Source organism: Ambystoma mexicanum, chromosome 2p (assembly GCF_040938575.1).
Source record: "Ambystoma mexicanum isolate Mex_15411 chromosome 2p, UKY_AmexF1_1, whole genome shotgun sequence".
Lineage (NCBI taxonomy): Eukaryota > Metazoa > Chordata > Amphibia > Caudata > Ambystomatidae > Ambystoma > Ambystoma mexicanum.
The window spans coordinates 163896002-163915246 of record NC_090923.1 but is presented as its reverse complement, the minus strand read 5'-3'; the positions used below and the strand labels follow the sequence as shown (position 1 = coordinate 163915246).

General features: G+C 43.7%; 1 long non-coding RNA gene across 4 annotated transcripts in view; it reads left to right on the top strand.

The window, feature by feature from the left end:
• LOC138566311 (uncharacterized) overlaps window positions 1–19245 on the top strand; it is a 91414-nt gene that overhangs the window by 1675 nt on the left and 70494 nt on the right. For all 4 annotated transcript variants that reach the window (XR_011301903.1, XR_011301902.1, XR_011301901.1 and 1 more), the window contains exon 3: window positions 18431–18516. This is a non-coding gene — a long non-coding RNA (uncharacterized lncRNA). The remainder of the gene's footprint in view (window positions 1–18430; window positions 18517–19245) is intronic.

The following is a 19245-nucleotide window of genomic DNA, read 5'->3' as shown; positions in this document are numbered from 1 at the left end:
AGAGGCTAGAACACCACTGATTGGTGTAATGGCATTCACTCACCCTTGGGCAAAGACTCTGCTGCCACTGGCCATTTATAGTAATGTACCACATTGACTGCAGGGAGGTTGAATGGATGTAAACTTGACCGTGCATAGTCCTCATTTTACACACTGTTTTTATAATTGGAGTGTAAATTAAATTATAAGTGTAAAAATTATCTGCCTCTGCATGATTATGCACACAGCAGAGGAACTCTGAAAAATACAATTGTGAAATACTGGTTTGCTTTCACTGGAAAAAAAGCATAATTTGTTACAAAATGTTAATTCTGAATTGCAACTTATTTTCCATTTTATTAATTATACAATCCTACAATGCTAGGAAACTAAATATGCAGTTTTTCCGTTTGCTCCATGAGCATTAAGACAGCCGAATCTGAATGGAAATACAGCATTCCTTTAATCACAGTGTGCCGTTTCTTTTTTTGAAAGGCTTCAGAGAAATACATTCAGTTTCAGAGGCTTTTATCAATGGCTTGCAATTGCATCCATGTAGATACCAATCAAAAGAAGTGTTCTGGTTTGTGTCAAGTAACCTGACCGTTGCACTGCCCTCTGCTCTAAACGTTTGTGTAAAAGTACACAGGAAAATAATAACGCTGTCGTATTTGCAAGCTTTTATGCGTAAAAAGGCCTAGTACGCAGCTTATCTGGAGGCCTGAGAACAGTACCTACTAATCTTAAAGACGCATGGGTTTTGCCAAATTCACTAGAAACTGTATGGACTGTCCCACCAGAGCACCACACTCACATTGCCTCTTGATCCCTAGGTTCAAACTCCAGAAGGCAGGGGGCAGTAGCTTCCCAGTCCTAGAAGCAAAAATGTGGGAATCACTGCCTATAACCTTAGAGCTGAACCTTATCTCAAGTTTAGGAAAAATTTAAAAATATGGCTCACCCAGCAGGAGCCTTAACTATCTGCATACAGTACATCACTTTCCTTGTACTCAATGTTATATGATGCATCTCACACACTACTAATTATTTGTAAAAAATGCTGTAAATCTGCTGTAAATGTAAATCCTACTTCTGTAAATATGTATCTCTTGGTAACTGTAAGAAATGCGTCCAGATGCCTAAGGCTCGGTGCGCTATAAAAGTAAAATACAAATTAAAAAATTCTATTAATGAGCATTTGGTCACATCTCAAAGACATTTAAACCATAATGGGACATATATATATATATATATATATATTACAGGGCCCTGTAGTTATGGTTAAGTTGCTCTTTACTCAACCCATAGGAAGAGCACTTTTTGGGTGGCTTATAACTTCGCCCCCATGAATGAATCCTCACAAAACCTAGCAAATAAAGTATATGCCCTGTCAGATTGATCCTGCAAAGTTTAGTGAGTTTCGTCAAGGGGGTGAAGGGGAAAAGTTATAAGGTGTGTCCAAAAATGTTTGGTTTTTCCTGTAGATGCAATGGGAAAAACATTTTGCTCACGTCTACAGTCCAAACCGCTGGACGGGTTTTCAACGAATTCGCGGCAGGAGCAGCGGCTGGGTCCCGAAAGCGTGCTTTTGTAAATTTGGGGTAAATCTGTCCAGTAGATTTGTTTTTAAACAACCAATAAGTAGGGCACAAAAATGTGTGTTATCTGGGTTCGGTTTGCAGACTCAGTTCCCTGTTCGGTCCGCAGAGGGGCATCCGATTGGCCCAGAGGGCGACTTGAGGTCCGCAGACTTAGGGAGCGCCCGCTGATTGGATGGTGAAAAGCGTTAACTGCGTCAGATTTTTAGGAAACGCCCGCTGTGATTGATTCGCAGACAGCGGCTGGTGTTCGCGCACATCGAGGTAAAACCCTATTAAAAACACAACATTGCACTTATCAAACAATCTGTGGGGAGGTGATGGGTGATGAGGATGGAATATCGCCTTACAAAGCCAAATAACTAGCGCGTTTCTTCTCTGATGTTCGTGAACAGTCCGGGGCAGTCCTGTGATGTCCGCGAACATCTAAGATGTCCGGGGGCATCTATGCTTGTTTGTGCGTTAAAGGGTTGGTGAAAGCAGTTTTTGGATGGCTTATAACTTTGGCGCCACTCAATGAAACTGGATGGAATTTGCTTCCAAACCAGATACTGATTTGTTTTGGAAAGTGTGGTGCTGGTTTGTCAAGAGGGAACAAAATTAGAGGGGTAGGCGGTGTCAAAATATTGTAAAGACTTATAAATGTGGTGCCATATGACGAATCCGCACAAATGTTTGAAAAACTATTTTAGATCTTGCAAAGTTTGGTGGGGTTTTATCAAGAGGGGGCTAAATTAGAGCGGAATCTATAACTTTGTTGGCGTTTGACGAATGTAGACACAAGCTTTCAGAAAGATTAGAGACCCAGCCTTGAATGTTTGTGCATTTTGTCAAGTGGGGGCTAAGTTATTATGTACGTACATTTTGACAATTATGAAAAATAAACATGGGCGGATTTCCGGCAAATTCGTGTAAGGAGCATTGAAAAGGACCTGAAAGCATGATTTTGCAAATGTGTCCGCGTTTTCTTTTTTGACAAGTGTCATAATGTAGGTTCAAGAAATTGTGATCTACCTTTGGTGACAGAGGAATAGCCTGTGGCCATGGCCAGTGGCCAGATTGTCCGGGTCATTGCATAAGGTCATGACCCCGGACAATCTAGCTACTGGCCATGACCACGAGGGACGACCAATGGGGATAAAGTGGCAATGTCCACCAGGGACCAGCTGTGGTAAAGTTTGTTTTTTTAATTGAGATAGATTTGAAAGGGAAATAAAAATGTGCTCGTGGTAATATGGTCATAGGGTTCTCACTTCGCCTTCTGCAGGCCGGCATGCAAAGGGACGAGGGGCTCTGTATGGAGCCCAGCCTTCCCCTTCTATGGTGGTCATCTTGGAAAAGGATTTTCCTTCCTACAGCGCGCATCCCAGTGTAGGAAGAAAAATGCATTTTTTTTTAGTACCCCGGGTTACCGCTTGGGCAACCCGAGGTGGTAATGGCCTTCATCCCCCATTGCAGGGGCTGGAACTGAGGCTAATGGTCCGGAGCCCTAGTTATCCGCCCTCACATTGCTTGGCCCGATAACTTGGGCTGCCAGGCCGTTATCCCCCGTTCCAGTCCCTAGAACGGGGGATGAACGCCACATTTTTCCCATTAGCATAACATAAAATGCTAATGGAAATGTTGGAAAATCCTATTGAGTCAATGTACATTACTGAGAACTGTAAAGTAGATGGAGTCTAAGATTTTATTTTTTTAGTTCTATTTTTAACTGTGAAATGTGGTTCCTAAAGGAAAATGAATGTTGTTGTCTTTTTATTTTTTTATTGTTTTTTGCATGAGAGGTTAGAACGTAAGGTGGGGAGGGAAATAAGGGAAGAGGCACCAAGTACTAATATGGAGGGGCAGGTGGACAGGGGAAGATGTTGCGCGTGTGTTACATCTAAGGTAGGGAGCAGTGTTTCACATGCTCCTTGATTAGAGCTTCAAAACACACTTCGAAATTGCTCCCCTGCAGACGTGTGTTGCAGTATATACAGATGACTGGTGTCTTCGAAAGATATGGATCAACAGCCTCTTGTATTGCTTGCAAGACAGCTGGTGGGATGTTGTGCCCCACAGAAGTAGGCTGTGTGGTTACAGTCCTTGTTGAGGAAGGTGAGGTGGTGGAAGACAGCCTACTACTTGCTAAGAAAGGAACAGCCTTTCTGAGAGCATTGCAGTGGTTGGATTGGGTGTGAGGGCGGATGGAGGTGGTCCCATAGGAGTACTGTCCAGGTAGTCTGCGACTTTTGACTTTGGTAGCTTAAGCCTTTCGTACATTCCCAGCAGTGGTAAAGAACTGCCACACCCATGATTCTCTCTTGGTGCTAGAGGTAGGCACTTTCTCTACATCATCTTCTTGGTCCTCTTCATTGTCTTTTGAAGTATTGCACTTCTTCCGTTGTGTAGGCCCTCCAGCTGGTGGTGGCTGTTGGGGAGGAGGGTAGGCAATAGTTAATGCCATTTTTAAGATAAATATCAGATTTTCTAATATTCTTCCAAGTATTTTGCTCTATACTAGATCGTTAATGGAGAATGAGTAAGAACAGGTGTAGTAGCAGGGACGTCATTTGGGGGTCGCAACTGCGACCCTTGAGGTCTCCCTTGCTTCCCCTACCTAAAACAATGTTTTTTATTATTTTCTTTTATTTATTTATTTTTAAATGGAAGCTCCTGGCCTGTGGCCAGCTCCATTTGGCTCTTTGTTTCTGCAGTGGCTGACTTTCTTGTTTAGACCTCTTAAAAGAACAGGGGGTTCCACAAGTCTCACACTTTGAGCAGTGACCCTAAATAGGAAAGAATAGGAATAACAAATAGTCTTTCTGGAATTCTATACAATAATTGCTAGACTCCTTAAAGGTTTATTTTAGGAACACTTCAGGGGGTGAGTCACGGATTTAGTCCGATGTAGTCTGTTCTTAAACACCTCAAATTAACAATGCAGACAAAAACTATATGTATTTTGCTTTTCACAATTTCCAGTTATAGCATGTTTTTTTCTGCCGTTCTCTCTGTTATGATCATCACAAGACATTACATCTCGGGGTCCTCAGTCACTTAACAAAATCCGTGTGCTGAGAAGATTGAGTACAGTATAGAAATGTTTGACCATAGCACATCAAGTGGCCCTTGATTTCATTGTGCCACAATTACTGCTTTGTTGTAATGTGTCTAACTTTCCTAGCTCCCTGGCATGTTGTCCAGGATGTTTGTTTGCATGTATGAGGTAACGAGTGCCCAGAGTATGGGATGCCCTGTGAGTGCACTGCTTTCCCTGCGCTACTCTATATTCTTTAATACACAGTTATGAACCCTCCCAATGGTATATATTTTGCCATCCTCTGAAGCCTGAAAAGTAGATCCACACAGGCTTTACATGTGGCCATCTTTGCACAAGACCTGTAGATGAACTGGTCTGCTGTTAAATCTCATACACCAGTTTATTGGTATCCACTACATTTGCTTTGTTACTTTGAGAACATTCAGACACGTAATTGCTCATGTCACTATAGCCAGTAAATAGCTATAGCTGGTAAGATAGCTCAGTGGGTTGAGCGCTTGCTGCTGCAATGTGTGTGATCTGCAGGTTCGAAACCCAGCAAGGCCAACTCAGTCTTCAGAGGTCTATAAATGAGTACCAACACAGGTTGGGTGATATTGTATTTATATTTGTTCTATATAAAGCGTTTAAACGTAAGTGCTATATAATAGCACATCATTATCATTTGGTCTTCAAGTTCTGCGTGCATTCACAGTAATTTGGTAATATGGGTCTATACACACTGATATTAAGGATACATATAGTGATTCATTCTTAACCATATTTATCGCAGTGTACTTAGGGACAATGCTATGTGACGCCACTTCCTTTTTGACAAGGGGTGAAAGGTTGTGTTCCATCGCTTCCCGTGATGTCACTTCAGGGTGGGGTCAAAATAGATCACTTCCTGTGAGGTCATCAGAGGTCAAGGGTTGTGTGATGTCACTTCTGCTACCCCTGGCATTATGTTGCCATCCTTCGTGTAGGGGAATCGGATTTCCCTTGCGGAGTACCCTTCCCAGCATCGCCAATTGCTGTTGTTGCCTGCGTCGTCGCACCCCAGAATTTTTGTATTGGATTCTGTTTAGTCAGGAGGTCCCCAGTATCCCCCGCTTGGGGATGCTTCTCCACCCCCACCCATCCTTGGCATATGATGGACCAGAGTGCTGCTGAAGGATCACAGATGGACTGGAGGTCCGTAGAGATTGTGCTCTAGTGTGGAAAGGATGGGAAGGGGCTACCATCAGCCAGTAACCAGACCCTGGTAATTTAGTACAGGTCCACCTGCCTTATTGCCTGGTAACTGCACACCTACTGGGCTCCCCCTGAATGCTTTTTAAATGGGTAAGGGGGATAGTCTGTGGTCAGCACTGCCCAGTAAAAGATGGAATCTATTGAAGCGTGGCTATGCTGTGGAAATCGTGAATTCTTAGGCTTTGAAGTGTTCACCAGCAGCACCTTCACATGACCTTATCTCCTTTTTATTTTATAACCCCCAATTTTGATGTCCAAATGCTACGTCAATGGAGTTAAGTGCGCAAAATCCTCTGGTGCTATCTATCACTGCAGAAAGCTTGTGTTCGCTGGAAGGAAGCGGCTAAACCAGTGTGCAGCTGTCTCCCCAGCCAAAATCCAAATGACAAAGTGTGTGGCTTTTGAAATGTACAGATTGAATCGCCTTTACAGTGTGAGAAAGCAACTGGCAGCGGTCTCCTTTTTGTTCGTGCAATTTCTGCAGATCCTTACTATACAGAATATGATGTTTGTAGCCCTTAGACGTGCACCCCCACCTCTCCAGTTAACAGGTGGGCCAAAGCCAGAGGAAAAGACCCTACAGTAGCGAGGTCAGCAGCAAACCCACAGACATAAGCGCATGCAAAATACGGCTTAAGCTACCTTCCGCTATCGATGACCGTAGGTTCCCAGCAATGCACGTGGCGTATCGGAGGAGTCATGTTGTTGCTGCATGTTTCCACAGAGTTAGAAAATGCTCCGATTGCAATCCCCCGGGTTATTAGAGGGCTTTAATTTTGCGGCGCATAACTTTCACCCGGCTTCCGATACAGATACCTGAAGATGAATGTTAACATTGCGGAACCACTCCGGAGGGCAAGATATTTCTTAAAGTCCCAAGGTCTGCAACATTCACCTCCGGACACTGAAAAGGCCATGCCCAGATAAGACGAGCCGTGTACGTTCGCTGCAAATCTTTATAGTTTAAACGCTCGTCAGAAGCTGGAAATTTGGCACAGAGCTGCTCGCAGGCATGGGTAGTCACCTAGGCTTCTTTTTCGGCACAGATTATTAACGCAGGAGGGTGAGGCCACTTCCGTGATGCAGACGGAGACGACCGAGCACACGCACACACATCCTCACCTCAGAGTGCGGCGGCCATCTTGGAAACCACGCCATTTATTTTAAAGAACACATAGAGGGATTGTTTATCCCCGTTTTCCATTCCCTTATCGGTTCACAGTAGGGCTAGTTGTGCCAGCCTTTATGCGCGGGGGACAGTATTCCAATCCCCCCCATGACTCGTTCACTACTCCATCTACGTTTAGTTTGTTCAATACTTTGGGGAAATCGCTACATGATTTAATATATACAAATGTAAAGTTTCAGGGACTCAGGATTACTACATGTGCTTATGATGTATACAATATTCCACAAAACAGCTTCCTCCCTTCCAGCTAGAAGGTTGTTCAAAGTATCCCCCTGACACTTTCACACACACACTTATTCAACATGGATATAGGTGCGGATGCATGGATTAAAATAAATATACATATTTTAATGTTTATAAAACACAAACATATAACAAATGCTTAAAACCTAAATTAGTCTGAATCAAGTGTCTAAAACCTTAAACAACATTTAATTCTGGTGTATATGCATAACAACAACCAAATTCATTGTTTGTCAATATTAGAAAACAATTAATCTATCATGTGCCTTTGTAGCTAGCTCTTTCTAAGGAAAAACAATGTGCCAACATTCTATGTGTTTTTCTAGAACCAATATTTAGTGGTTAAGATGCCCTCAAATGAATGCAATAAACATCTCCCATTGGTGCTGTCCTCAGGGCACTCTTGTTTGTGTCACGTGATGATGTTCAACGTGTTGCATAATAGAAGCATATTGTATTCCACTCAATCTAAAATCAAAAACATAAACCTTGCTATAACCATGCAATACTCTTTTGTATCGTGTCAGAAAAATGGGGACAAACAACTAAACAAACCTAATGTCATTTGTTAGCATGAGGGCGACCTCTAATATTGGTCTACAACATTCAATCAGGGCTAGTAGTCCACTGCAACCAAAACACCATGTGTTAATTAGGCTAAAGGCGCATTAATTTCCTTATTTTCAATGTGCTCAGAACCATCGGGTAACACTGCCGAATTGCTCCACATAAATTTAAGCATACTGTTCTAGCATTCTATATGCGCCCTCCTATCTCTAAATCTCTTAATTACCGAATAGAGTCCTGTGTGGCAGAGACTTTGGATCTGCAATTTCGTGGGCTGTGTGGTCTATGCAATGTTACGTGGGTCACAACGGTCCTCAGTGCCGTGTGTCATCATTCTCCACAAAAACTAAAGTGAAGGTAGAAGACAAGGCACGTTATTACAATCAAACACCACTCCCCATTATCACGTCTACTTCATCAGATAGAAAAGGGGGGGGGAGTGGCGTTTACCGGTCGTGGTGCGTGATTCATGATTACGCGTGTTCGACCAGAACATTCTCACTGTTTAAATGTCAGTGTGAGCAAAGCTGCCCTGGGTGAAAGTAACATATCTCAAAATCTACCGGGACAACAAAAAAAAACATGAGGGGGTTACTCCTCTCGAATGCCGGTGGAGGCTAAAGAATTTTCCGCGGTTAGTCAAGTTATCTCAGTCTGCTCTGTTCCATACGCACTAGCTTTTGCCTGCCTCGGTGTGTGAATCCGATCTCGCCTGGCTGCTGGTTCAATGCTAGTCACATGACCGCCTTACAACTAGAGTGCGTAATGACGTAACGTGATCTCCTTCCTCTTATTGGTCTACGTCGGGCCCCGGGTGTATATTCAAAATGCTTACTAGGGCTGGCTAATGAATGAACGGGTCAATTTTTAACACCTGTTATGGAATGAATGCGTGCAAGTGTGTTGACACCATTGTGCCCTGTTCTCCCGAACAGCTGGACACGTGGCAACTTGAACCGATCATAGTTTTGGATATAAATGCACATAGATCTATACTTAACTACGCACCTCATGAGTGTGTAGTATTAAAGCTGGTGCCCTCTTTAAGTAGAGAATCCATACATGACAGCAGTAGGATTGATATACTCAAAAGACCCCACGGATGTGCCAAAGTTGTGTCTCTCCAAGAACAGGACTACTTTATGTGCCTCATAAGTCTATAGTATTTTGTAGGCGCCCTCTGTATCAGATAAATATACACATCCTGACAAATTGGACACCACCATCTTGTAGTGCGGGTTACTAAATAGAAGATCTTGTTGCTGCCTACATGAGACACTGCATTATCATTAGTGAATAAACAAACCCAACTCTATGGAAATATTGAGGACGTCTTTCACTGTGTTGCGGTCGTAAATCCATTTTTGTTAAATTTTTCTCAATTTAAGGTCTCCATCACCCCCTCTAGGGTGGGGGCCAATGGTTTGGATAATGAACCACTGAATGTCCTCGTGTTTGTGTTTAGCCGATTGGAAATGGGCAAACAATGGTTTGTCTGGTACATTATTTATTACACAGGACCCGTGCTCGCAGATCCGTTGTTGTACAGCTCTCTTTATTTTGCCAATATACAAAAGGCTGCATGGGCACCTGATGGCATAAATGGCCCATTTGGTATTGCAGTTAGTAAAACTCTTCATTATCCATTTGCAACCTTTAAGGTCTACTTCTTTCAAATTGGACGCGAATTTGCATACCGAGCACTGGCCACATTTAAAGTGGCCAACCACTGGCGGCAAATTCCAAAGAGTAGGCTGGGTCAACTGTGTCTTTGGGTCTGCTATCTTATAGGTATGGACCAATTGGTCCCGTAAATTGGGCATCCTTTTGAAAGCAAAGCGTGGTTTCTTGATCGTAAAGTCTTCTGTATTGATCATACCCCAGTTCCTGAGAATGCCCCTTCGTAAATTGTTACTTATGGGGGAAAATGTAGATAAACAAGTGATCTTCTCTTCCTTAACCCTGTGTTTTATTAAGCAATCTTGTCTATTGGTATTCCTGGCTCGTTTTAACGACCTTCGTATTACATGTGGAGGGTATCCTCGTTCTTCGAGTCTTATGGGTAAATCTTTGCTGTTTTGATCAAAATCCTCTTTCAGGCTGCAGTTCCTCCTAATCCGCAAAAATTGGCCAAAAGTAAATTCTCGCGCAGACTTCCTGGGTGATTACTATTAAACAACAAAAGGGAGTCCTTATCCGTGGGCTTCCTAAACAGCATGGTGCCCAAAGTGCTGTTTTCACTTTTATAGATTTCTAAATCTAAAAAGGGAATCTTCTCAACGTTCAAAGTCATCGTGAGGTTTATGCATGTCTCTTGTTGATTCAACCATACCAAATAATTATCCAAGTTCTGTTGGTTTCCTGCCCATAGCGTAAAAATGTCATTGATGTATCTATGCCATGTTTTTATTTGTCGTTTAAATGGATTATTTTCTGCATATACTGAGCGATTTTCGAGTTCATCCATAAAGAGGTTTGCCAAGTCCGGTGCAAAGGTAGAACCCATACTGGTCCCGTGTTGTTGTAAATAGAAGATCCCATCCTCAATAAAGAATTTGTTAACTAGAGCCAGTTTTATACACTCTGTGATGAAAGCTGAGGGAACCGTCTTGTCCTCTCTTGTCTCTAAGTACCTGTGCATGATGTTAATGCACTTCATCTGAGGGATGCTCGTGTACAATACGTCCACATCGAGTGTTACCATTAGATCATACACTGTTGCTTCTGCGGTCGAGAGGATATTGATCATATGCGTCGTGTCTTGAATGTACGACCGCATCTTTTGGACAAAAGGTCTCAGAAAGAAATCAGTATATAGTGACAAAGGCTCAAGCATAGAGCTAACTGCTGCCACGATTGGCCGTCCAGGTGGATGAACAGAGTCTTTATGCGTCTTGGGCAAACAATAAAGGCTGGGGTTATCGATTTCTGTAATGTAAAGAAGATTTTCTCATCAGTGTCAATCCACCCTTTCATTTCCGCATGTGTCATAAGACTGCTAATCTCATTGTGAATCCTCGCTGTTGATTCACCAGGTAATGGCTTGTAAAAGGTTAAATTACTCAATTGTCTTTTGATTTCTATATGGTAATGTTCCATACCCCATAACACCACGCCACCCCCTTTATCAGCTGGTTTTATAACAAAGAGGTTATTGTATGCTAGATTTTTAATAGCCTTTTTTTCCTCTTGTGTTAAATTATCCCTGTAAATGTTTTTGGTATTGACTAATGCCTTCATCTCACGGAGATTTTTTTTTTCACAAAACGTATGATCTCAGACGAGATCATCGGTGATAGCGGGGTAAAGGAGGAAGGTGGTTTCAAGCCAGATATGCTTGGTTTTTTTGGTCGTTGCTCCTCTCAATCTCAAAAAAAGTATTTCAATCTTATAATGCGAAAAAAATTCCACTTCTCAATTTCCGTTTTGAAGAGGTCAGCTTTCTTTGCTGGCACAAACGTCAGGCCTCTACTGAGAACTCTGGTTTCAGAAGTGGTTAGTGTATGGGTACTCAAATTAAAGATCGGCATTACCATGTCTGTGGTGGTGGCTGCCACTAGCCATCACCACAGCTACAAAACTTCCTGGAAGCTAACCGCCTACTAGGATCTCGTCAATCGGGGTTCCGCCCTCAACATGGCACCGAAACGGCCTTAATTGACCTTAAGGCGCAAATAGATGAGTTTAGAGATAAAGGCCAAGCAGCACTACTCCTCCTTCTAGACCTCTCGGCTGCATTCGACCTAGTCGACCATAAAGTCACCTTGACTCCGCAGCCCATTTCTCCAAGGAGGCCATAACCTGGATTGAGTCTTTTCTGAGCGACCGAACCATTAGAGTCTTCTCTCCATCGGCCTCAGCAGACCCCATATCCATAACCTGCGGCGTTCCACAGGGATCCTGTGTGTCACCTACACTCTACAGCATATTCACCAAGCCCCTCTTCAACGAAATTGACCATTTGGGTATCGCCTATACTAACTATGCAGACGATACCCAAATCCTTCTTCCGCTTTCAGGAGATTACGTTGTCAACCTGGCTTTGGTGAATAGAATTTACAGTATCGTCCAGGCGTGGATGGCCACGCACGGTTTATGCCTGAACGACAACAAAATCGAGCTCATCATTCTAGGCACCCCGACTCTTAACCAAATTTAGCCCAGATTATGCCAACTTCACTATTGATGGTAACAACATAAAAGTAGCAAAGGAAGTGAAGACCCTAGGCTTTTATCTAGACGCTACTATGAATTTCACTAAACAAGTCAACTCCCTCGCATCAGCCACTGCATACACATGCTAACTCATCAGAGCCAGTAAACAATTCCTCTCCACGGACAGTTGCCTTAAGTTGGCGAGAGCCCTCATACTTTCCAAACTGGATTATTGTAATGCACTCTACATCGGAGCGAACAAACAAACGATCCACAAAATACAGGTCCTACAGAATAATGCCCTAAGAGCCGCCTTGAAGATTAATATAAGTGAACATATCTCATCCATTAGAAGAGAACACAAATGGTTATCGACCATGGACAAAATCAAACTCAAGACTGCCTCCCTTACCCACAAGTGCCTCAACAATAATGCACCACCTTACCTTATTAACAGAATCTGCAAAAAAACATCCTCAAGACCAACAAGAACCGCTAACTCCAACTGCCTCCAAGTTCCAAGATTTAGACTATCCACCATTGGGGGACATAGCTTCCCAGTCAAGGCTGCGCAACTATGGAACTCCCTCCCTTCTGACATTAGAGCCCCCCAGCCATTTGGCAAATTTAGACAGACCCTGATCAACTGGCTAAAAGATAACGACAAATAAAACCCAGTCCAACGTCCTCCCTACATTCCATCTTTAGCCTATGTCACTTAAGCTTGTATTGTACTGTATTTCATGCACCTGTAACCTCAGTGCACTCGCTTGCAACTATGTAATATTACTTTGTACATATTGATATGATTTTATGCTGTGATTTTATATGCTGGCCTGCTGGCCATGTAACTAAGTTGAACATATTCGTTTCTGCTGCGCCCTGGTGCTCCCGGGTTTGGTGCGCATTACAAATATTAAACTAAACTAAGCTAGCGGGTTCGCATCCCGTGACCCCCTGGTTGTCTGGTTCGCCCCTGTCTGCCTCCGGTCTGAAAAGAAAGACCCCTTTGTGGATTACCACTTTGGTTGTTCCGATGGCCGGTGTTAGACCGTGCATCGCTGCTATTCGAGGAGTTGGAAAACGTCATAAACTTCTTGAATGGACGTCTATTATTCGTTCCCATGTTATTGCCCTGGTGTACATTGCTCTGCGTAAAGAAACCGGGAACTAGTTATACTTATGTCACATTCTCTATATAGGTTGATGAGGTTCTCAGAGTGATTTTATTGCCCCTTCAAAGCAGTTTGTTTTTTTCCAACCACTTGACCTCAGTTAATTGAAGATAGTTTGCCTGTAAACTTTATTGAAGGCTTGCTAGGGCTAGTGATCCTACTCTTGGCGAGTAACAAATGGTGTTCTGCTTGAGGTCAAGTCTTGATAAAGCTAGCTTCAAGATAACCCAGAAGGATGTGTTTTGGTGACAGGGATGGACAGGAAGTGGGTGGAAATGGCGATAGAGCCAAGCATGGCCATGAGAAGTCAATGGGTGGGTAAATAAATGAGCAACAACTACAAGCTTGCATTCCTCCTCGTATGCCATTTCTCCCTAGCTGTACTCTAATGCAATAGTTTTGGCTTACAGGTGGTGCATTAGCACCAACTAATAGCCATAACTAAAAAGAGTTGCACAAACAAAAGGCATTTGCGCCTTTTTCCCCCAGGCAAAGTGATTGACTCCAAGCATTCAATTAATAGACATAGTACACTAATATCAAACGAGGAAACTAAACCATATGAGAAATAATTGCGCTTTTATTAGCAAACTCCATATTGATAACCTTGTCAATGCATCAAAAGCTATGGCACACACCATAATAGGAATGTGTCAGATCTACTAGTATCTCAAGAAAATACGACCATATTTATTGTCGGGGAAATATTTTTATAAATGGTTCCTAGCAACACACAGTAAACTGTGGGGTTGTGTAAGGCTCCAGCATATCCCATTTCCTTTTCAACCTCTGCATGGAACTCCTTGCCAATATCAAAATTAAGCTGGTCGTCTGCAGAGTCTCATGCTCCACTTAAATCCATGAACCCCAGAACCAGGCGCTCTGAGCCCTGATTTAACGATCACCTGAGGGCTCTCCGCCTTAAAAGGAGACCAACTGACCGAAAGCGGAGGTCCTCCTACTGAGTGAAGGATAAGTTTATCTTGCAACAGTTTTCTTCTGGTTATGTCAAAGCGGTTTGCGAGTCCCAGTGCACCTACTTTACCCATCGGGTATAAAGCTCCCTTAATCGGCCGAGAGCCATTTACCATTGTGCACTCTCATTCTTCCATCCCTTCTCAGTCGATCGCTAAAACTAAACCTTTGTGCACTTCCATGTGATCGTTTTTTGTGGAAAAGACTGAACATATTTTGGCTCGTTGGGAGTGCAGACTGAACAACTTCCCCGGGTTGATCTGACCCCTGTGCCATCTCATCTGTGGTCCGCATTCACAGTCTGTTCCCCGCAAGACATCATCGCCGCCACAGATAAGCTCAGGTATACATCCCCTGCTGACCCTATTCCTGTTTGCGATGAAAGATATTATGCCGGACATCACCTCTCGGATTACTCAGGCAGTCAACTTCTTTTTCTTCAGGCTCTATTCCCACTGCTCTTAGGCACGTCCAGGCGATCCCTCTACTTAACAAGCCCTCCTTAGATCCTTCTGTGCTGTCTAACTCGGGCAATTTCGCTTCTCCCTTTCCTATCTAAACTGTTAGAATCTTTGGTGGCCCCCTTTCTTGGAAAGTTCATCCTTCTTTGAAGCGTCCAGTCCAGTTTCCAGCCAGGGCATGGCACAGAGGGTGTGATGGTCTCTGCTGTCGACGACCTGGTGCAGCTTCAGGACCAGGTCGGCGTGGGAGCTGTTATTCTCCTTGATCTCTATTTGATACCATCGATCAGTCTGTCCTGTTGGAGCACCTGGCAGGGGCTGGCATCTTTAGTGCCATCTTAGCCTCGTTCAATTCTTTCCTAGCTAAACAAACTCAGTCTCTCTCACTTCCTCCTTTTCGTTCCCAGTCAGCTGCGTGTCCCTCAATGGTCGGCCAGCTAACCCATTTTGTTCAACATCTACATTCAGCCCCTGGCCACGCTCATCTCTTCCCAGGGTTTCCTTTGCTACTCTTATGCGGATGACACACAAATCATTGTGCGGCTCGATCTTGCCTTTATGGAGATGTCATCCCGCTTCAGGGCTTGCCTGGCAGTTGTGGGGAATGGATGAGTAGAAATTGGCTTATGCTTAATAGCAACAAAGCTAAGGTGCTGGTGGTCGTCCCTCCTTTTGAGGCTGTCCTGTGCACCCCCCGTTTTGGCCTCCTTGCCTTGGCCCTTTCCCTGTCCCAGTTTCAGTCGTGATGGACCTCAGCATTAACATTTCTGCCACTCGTTCTGCTGATAAGCAGATCAGTGCAGTTTGCCAACAAGGGCATTTTCAGCTTAAAGTCCAGAGGAATGACTTGCATTTTATATCTGCATTTCTTAGGGCCCCTGTGGTTGCACTGGTGCTCTCTGCCCTGAATTACTGTAATACACAGTATAAATGTCAGCCTGTTTTCTTCGAAACTCTGCAGCCAGGCTGGCTTCTTTTGCCTCTCGTTATTCTAACATCTTTTCATCCCCCGCATCGCCAACATTGGCTTCCAGTGGCTTGTCTTTAAATCCCTCTGCCTGGTCTTTGACCTCAAGTTGTACTTTGTAGTCTCGCCAGTGATGCTTTGTACCAAGATGCCCATGGGTGAACATTACACTTCATAAATTCAACTATACATATATACAAGATACACCAATATCCAGATGGCATACAGCTTTACCTAAAGATCAATTACATGAACAACATCCATTGATTCAAGCACTGTCCAATCCTCATCCAAGCCTGAATGTCAAGAGGCACCTACCTGAAGCTCAACCAGATAAAAGATTACATTCATTCTCCCAGGAAACCCCAGTAAGAAAACCCAAGTTCAGAATTGGCTGACTGACATGAAGGTTGACTTATTCCAGTGAAAACCCTCTCAGCTTTACCATCGACTGACTTTAAGACACACACATCGCCACGATGACCCATAAACATAGTAGCAGCTTGTTAGACTGGCCTCTTCCCTCTTACACTCCATAGACAACCCGAACACCCTAAAGAACTTCTTGCCAATCCCACCACACATCACTGCTTCTCGCCACCAGAACCCCCTTCCTTCACCGCCCCTGTTCTTCTGCTACCCCCTCCACACAATCGGTAAACTCGGGGTGTGTATAGAGCTATTAACTTTGAAAATCCCATGCATTTATACAAATAGCACACTTTCTTGAAAGAGAATGTTTACCTTCAGTAAGGAAACTTGCAAAGACATTTCTAGAAAAAAGCAGAATGCATGAACATTATTGCTGGTTTAGTAGTGGGCAATCATGGTACCCAGTATATAGGAATACCTCAAAAAGCAAAGTGAATTATAGAATATGCGATTGCTTTTCCCCATTGTAAATAGTCAGCGTGATCCAATAAGATAATGCAGTAACTTGAAGCGTTTTGTACATACAAAGGGTCCGAAATTAAGGGGAGCTGGGTGCTATTTAGCTCCTGCTTCTAGCCTAGGAGAGCCTGGTTAGCTTGAAACCCAACAGCTACTAGCAGATACTTTTGGCTCCCCTGGAATTGGTGCCTTGTAAACATGCATACGTTACATTAACTTTGTATTTGAAAATTAGGACCCATCTAGTACACATTTAAACATAATAAATCATACATAATGGAGAAAAAGGTACAGTGTGCATCTCATGTGGTAGTTAGATACACAGTGCGCTGGGTACTTGCTCCTGGTTCTTCAGCGATAGCTCCTGCCTATGGGGTGATTTCCGTTACTTTAACAGGCACTCCAAAAAGTGCCTGTAAATATAACTCGCGTTCTGGCGAGTTATGTACATTAAAGGTTTCAGTTCAACATTGGCCCAAGTGGATAGCAGGTACCATCAATCTTGGCACATGCTTTGTGGATGTCCCCACCTACAATGTGGTCTGCAGCAGAGACAAACTATGTACACTCCGCTTCGGACCGCTAAGGGTGCAGACATCTAAATATGATCACCAGCCATGGAACTTTTACTTACACTCACTATCGGAGGCATAAGCCCAATCATAAAGATAGAGGAAAACATCTCTCTATCTGGTCGGCAGTGCATGGGCGATTAAGTAATTGCCATCGTCGATATTAAGCTTATATGTCTGATGCTAGGTAAAACAGAGGCAAATACCTTTCTCTAACTTTGAGAGAGCTACCTTTCTCCAACTTTGCAAGAGCTACAGGTTATCTACTTATCGCCAGGGCTGGTATACATGACTGGAAGGTTCTTCCAGTCACTTTTTGCAACCTTTTAGAAGGGAGCAAGAGTGCCCCTCCGGCCCTTTCCAACATGGCAGCTGTGAGTGGCTGTCAAATACACTCAGTTGCGAGGGGTGTAGACAGAGAACATACGTGCTCCTTGCCAATACTCTTCCACTTCGGACCTTTGGTCTCATTTAAATAGGGCTGCCAAACAAGGGAGGTTTACACGGTTGCGGATGTGCTTTGGAAACATTGATTTGTGCCATCATCGCAAATTTTTTCAAATGTTGCATTTATTTTTTTACATTTATAAAGTGCACAAAGCAGCCCTCGGGCATCATGGCGCTGTTACAAGATAAACTTGCTTAGTGGCATGACAGGAAATAATGGGGCAAAGCGAAGAAGGAAAGACATGACAGCCTGCAAGAGGTTTGAGGTTACAGTGAACCAATACGGGACAGTCAGGGCAGGACAGTAGTAACAATAAGGAGAGTGAGACAAACAGACAGTAGCACATGAGAGATAACTAGAGGAAGGGGGTTTAGTGGTTATGAGTCCTACACTTGATAGGGCTCAGCGGAATTGGGTAGTAAACTATAGCTGTGTGGCGAGCCGGGTTAGTTGAAGAGCGTGGTATTGAGGGCTTTTTCTGGAAGGCAGAGTGGGAGGTCTGGTTCCTGAGGGTGATTAGAAGGGTGTTCCATTGTTTAAGCGCAATGAAAGAGAAGCTGACACCGCCACCTTTGGCCTTTTTCACAGTGGGGATGTTCAACTGGTTGGCGTAGATGGCTCTTTTAGGTCTGGATGAGTTTGTTGTGACAATTGTATCTGAAAGATAAGTGGGGGCTGTGAGTGTGAAGCATTTGTGCATTATGGCTAGCGTCTTGAATACGATACGCTCTTTGACGGGGCGCCAGTGGGAATTGTGTCTGGCCTGTGAGACGTGCTCTCTTTTGGGGATGTTTGGAGCAGACCTAAGCACATTATTGTGAATATTGAGTCTATGCAGGTTTTTGGCGGATGTGCCAACAAAGAGAATGTTACAGTAATCAAGCTTTGCGCCAATGGTAGCTCTAGCTATTGAGAGGTAATTTTGTTTTGACAGGAATGGCTTGACTGAATTGATCACTTTAGTTGTGAAGGACGCTGAGGAAGCAACGCTGATCCAGGATTTACTAAAGAAAAAATCAGGTAAGCAATATGCGTTACACACCCTCTGTAGCATGATGAGATTAAAGGCCATGGGACTACGGTTTATATACGGGAAGGAAAATTCAGTAACTTGGTAATGAATAATAGCTGGGGGGGTATGTCCTGTGCTGGCACGATGGGTCGAGTGACTTATTTTTGCTCAGTAATCTTTTTCAAGCAACTTTGCCATCAATATTGCAAAATGACGCTTCACAGTGTGCGCTACATTGCCAGTTAACTTTCTGTTGGCGGTTTCCTGACGAGCCCCTTGATTTGGTGATAAAACAAAAAAACAGCACAGCAACAATGAACCGACAGCCAACAAGCTTCATGAATACAGACCCAACCAGCACACCAAACGGATGACAACTAATGAACCATCCCAACCCGGTCTCCACCAAGGACCATACCCCAACCAGAACAAGGAACAAATTGGAAACCATCACACTCACTCTACATACCCTATATCACCAAGACAGGAACAACAGAGGGGTAGCTACCCTATTTACCACCCGGAAACTAACCAACCCTGCCATAAACCTTATCGGTCTACTCGACAAAGAGACTGACAACAAAGAACCACCCCACCCAAAAGACTCAACCGGGAAAAACCCAACCAACAACACACTTGTCGGAACAAGCAATACTAACAACAACACAAAAGGGAAATCCAGCAAACTACACTGCAGCCTCCTCAACATTAGATCCATGGCAAAACACAACAGAAAC